Here is a 4,480-nt window from a genome sequence, read left to right as displayed (position 1 = left end):
AGCCACTGCTTTGCGTAGCAGACAGGAGGGAGCGGGGAGGAGCCGTCTGCCGTCAGATGATCAGGGAAAGGTGCTCTCCTCACTGATGCTCTGCAATCCTGAGCTTTAAGGGAGAGCTCCAGCTCAGACCCAAACACAATAGCCTCCCACCCTAATCGTATTTATTATCTATAATTCGTTTTATTCTCTCTGTTTTGTCAGACTTGTGCCTTTCTGTGACTATAGACGATTGGGTTTGCCTAATAAACAATAGGCTTTACCATTATAGACAATAATTACATGCCTAAAGAAGACAGAGCAGTGATATTAAACTGTTATATGACTCTATATTAGTACCTTGAACAAACAGCAGATATGCTGGAAAATGCGTAACTTCAGTTTCAAACAGACATATTATACTTCCAACAGAAAAATTCGACCAATGCCATTACACTATTCGCCCTATCACATTATTATGAGAAATGTGCCCAAGACAAAGCACTAAAGGAGCGTTTCTTGAAAGCCTTGGCACCAGACTTAACAGTAGACTGATTTACAATCTATACATGAGGCCTTTTCTTTCTTTTCTTGATTAAAGTCTTGGTTCTGTTAGAAAAGAAGGGTGATGAGTTGTCTAGTCACACTGGAAATCAGACGTGTTTATAGCCGCTCCAAATGGCCATTCTGGCACAGGGAGAAGCCAGATTTCATGGGTGATCATTTAAATATGGAGATGAAGGCGCACATTTTCAGACAGTGTCTCTTGGAAGACAGTCAAAGTGCTGGATTTCATTGTTCAAATTAAAACTACCCTAAATATTAGTGAAATTGTAAAAAGGGGGGAGGGGTAATGTTGTTGCCTTTGGAAATTTAAAGAAACAGATCTTCTTATCTAGGGTTTAAAAGAAGGAGAAAAGAAGCTTGCCCCTTACTTGAACCTAAGTGTTCATATTTATTATTAAGTATTACATTTAGATGTCTCATGGTGGATGCACAGTACTGTGCAAAAATCACCATCCATATTTTTGCTAGGAAAATAGAATATAGGTGCAGTAAATTACTGAAAAATGTAAAAAATGTACAAACATAAATTACAAAAAGAGATTCTAACAAGCTTGAAAGTCAATATTTGACATGGTTACAATCATTCACAGCCTGAACTCTCTTAGGCAATTTTTTTTAAAAACGTCTTCAGGAATAGCTCTGCAGGCTTCTTGAAGTACATTCAATTCTCTTCTTTGGATTGTGGCTTTGGATGTTGGCTGTTCTCTAACCACATGACCATTGACTGCTTCAATTATGTCGAGGTGACTGACTGGACATGTTCCATTGTGTGTTTCTATCCAAGTATGGATTTACTGCATTGGCACTGTGCTTGGGATCATTGTCATGCTGAAAAATGAAGCTCTTGCCAATCAGACTCGTTCCAGATGGTTCTGAATGGTGGATAATAATCCGACAGTGTATTTCTACATTTATAATTCCATCAATTTTGGCAAGATCCCCAAATCATGACATAGTTTCCACCGTGTTTTTACAGATGGGTGTAGATATGTACATTTCTTCTGACCTCCTCAATGCATGTTGACAACAATTTGAACCCAAATTTCGCATTTGGTTTCATCACTCCATAACACCTATCACCACTTTGACAGTCCAGTTCTTGTGTAATTTGGCAGTTCAGCCTTTTCTTCCTGTTTCCCTTCTTTAAGAACGGCTTCCTGACGACCACCCTTCCTCTGAACCCATTTCTAACAAGGCTTTCTGCAAACAGTTGATGGATCAACTGAAGGCTCGGGTGCATCTCTCAGGTCCTGTGTCAGGTCTTTAGTGGACTTTGTTTCTATTTTCTATTGTTTCTTCCTTCCTATTGTTCCTACTTCTTAAAGACACGACTTCCAGACACTATCCATCTGCTCCAGATAGTTTGCCACCTCTTCTTTTGTCCACCACCATTTCTTTTGTGAGTTAGGTGTCTCTTTCATCCATGAATGATTCATAGGTCAGTGTTAAGTGGTTCAACAAACAATGTCCAAAGAAAAGAAAGAACAACTTTGAAAGACTTTCAGAAACACAGGAGAACTATTGCTCAAGACAACATAAAAAATTACAAGAAAGTCTGGCTCACTGGAAGCTAATTACAGTAATGAAGACTCAAGACTTTTGCACAATACTGTATACTTCTGCAGAGATGAACATAGAAAAGTCTGCAGACGTGCACATTAAGAAAAATGATTGGTTGATTAAGCTTTTGCTGCACCTTGGCTTTCAAGCTACTGCACATATTCGTTTCAGTGACCAGCAGTCCTCATGTCATCAGTAAAAATATGCAAACATATAATCCCAGCCTATGAATAAGAGGAAAAAATAAACAATCGGTGCCTAATAATAAGACAACGGGTCACCAGAGTGTTTAGTTTAGTGTTTGTTTGTTTTTTTTTTTCTGATTTGAGAAAGCCCCGCCTAACACGTCACTCCAAAAACTCATGAGTGCTCAAATGGGTCGCGACTCGAGTCATTTTCGCACTCATCAAAAAGTTCGGCGACCCCTCATGCTCCTATGGATGGGCATACATGCAGAAACCACTCACTTCAGTGAATGTTGAATGCTTCATTATAGACACCTGAGTGTGTGGAAGAAATGTGAAAAGGAAGCAAATGTGTTCATCCTTTGCTTTTCTACATTATTGTTATTATCAGACACCATAGGCAACTCAAAATATACCATCTTTTTTTTCCCACCAGTAATTCATTCAGACTTTTCCCTAAGACATACATAACAGCATTAGAATGTCTGTGCTGTTGTGGTTACTGCTATTCTCTTGCTCTTCATGAAATATTTCCACATGTTACGGATGTCTCATATTACTGATATTTAGCCCGCCCTCCCCATCCCTCGTTTTAAAGCATCTGATTTTAACCTAGAACCTTTTCTAACCTCATTTACATGAGAACATAGCCAAATCAGTCAATCTCTCACCCTCTTTTTAACATCTGCACGAACAAGTCTAAAAACAGGCTCGCCATTTCACAGCTGGGACATAATGTCCACAAAAGACAAAGCTCTTTTTACAAAGAAAGGGTCAGATATGCCCGGGAGCATCATGAGAATCCAAAATCCCCATCCATAATTGAAGTGTATGTGTGTGTCTAACATCCCCATTGACTGCACTTCCTACAGGAGGCTGTCTCAGAATCCTGGCTGTTGTAGCTGGATTCCTAAAATGAGAGCCAATGCCCGGGCAAGTGAAGGGCGCATTTATATTTCAATAGCTCAGTCAACCTTTAGAGAGAGGGGGAGCGAGGGGAAGACAGAGATCATATTTGAGTGCTTAAAAATGTATGGTGTTTGTAGGACGAAGGATGGCGGCTGTATGTAGATTTTAATACAGAGAAATGGGGGCGCTGAACAAGTCGCAGCCTAGTCAGCACCAATGGAGCTGACGTGGGAGTCTGACTCGGGGAAAAAAAGTCACTTTTAGCTCTAATTGAGCACAAAAGAGAACTTTCAAGTGACGGGGTAACAGTTTGGAGGAGTGGAAACTAAAATTCTGTCCTTCTTAATAAAATATAGTGCTGTGCTAGATTAAAAAAAAAATGTTGGGAAATGGGAAATCTAGGACCCCCCAAGGGGTTCTGACCCTACTTTGAGGAGTACTGGAGTGTAAAAGATGGGAATAGTTGCAGGCTGCACTTTGTGGAGTGCCGATGTATTTGATAATTTATCAGGTGCCTGAGCAGAGCTGCAGTGATTACCTACAGCCCACAGCCAGCCAGACACCCTAAGTCACGAGGTCTCAAGTTCAAAATGAACTTTTCACGCTGACTCAATAATATTTTGGTAGATAAAGGCAATATTTCAAAGTCATATTTAACTTTAAATTTTTAGAGGAGACTCGCACGTTAAATCTGCAGAGCAAGCTATTATTCATTGAAAGGGGATTTTGTAATGGTTGTAGTAGTTTCACTGGTATTTTAACCACTTCCCCCACCCTGGATGGCTTATATGTGACACCTCTGTATATGTAGCTCCTCTGCTGCTCCTGTGTTTTTATGTCATTTGAATGCGCAGCGTTTGTCATTGTTGTCTGTTGTGTAATCTCTTTTTTTTTTCTTCTCCATTTCACAGCCAGAGAGCTGCATTGGTGCTGTTCAGACTTGTCCCATCATGGCCTGGAAAAGGCTCCCGCTGATGAAATTTTCATTGAGCAGATGAAGCGTGAGCGTAGTTTCATAATTCCCCAGTGAGTTGCATCAGCTCGTACTGATATCGTTCTATCAAGACCCACTAAAAGCAGATCTGATGTCTTGATAGCCAGGGGAACTTATTCTGTTTGAGAGGGGGCGATCCTCCACATTGCTGGGGATTTGGACTACACATGATTGAGATGTTATTTTGGTTAGAAGTGACAGTTTCTGGTTCAGATCATTTCATTGTGCCTCAACCACCAACACAACGACGCTTTCTGGTTGATGTGACTAACTGATGACCAACTTTGAA

The sequence above is a fragment of the Neolamprologus brichardi genome, chromosome 13 (genome assembly GCF_056152115.1).
Source record: "Neolamprologus brichardi isolate AB-2024 chromosome 13, ASM5615211v1, whole genome shotgun sequence".
Lineage (NCBI taxonomy): Eukaryota > Metazoa > Chordata > Actinopteri > Cichliformes > Cichlidae > Neolamprologus > Neolamprologus brichardi.
Note: the sequence above shows the minus strand (reverse complement) of the source record.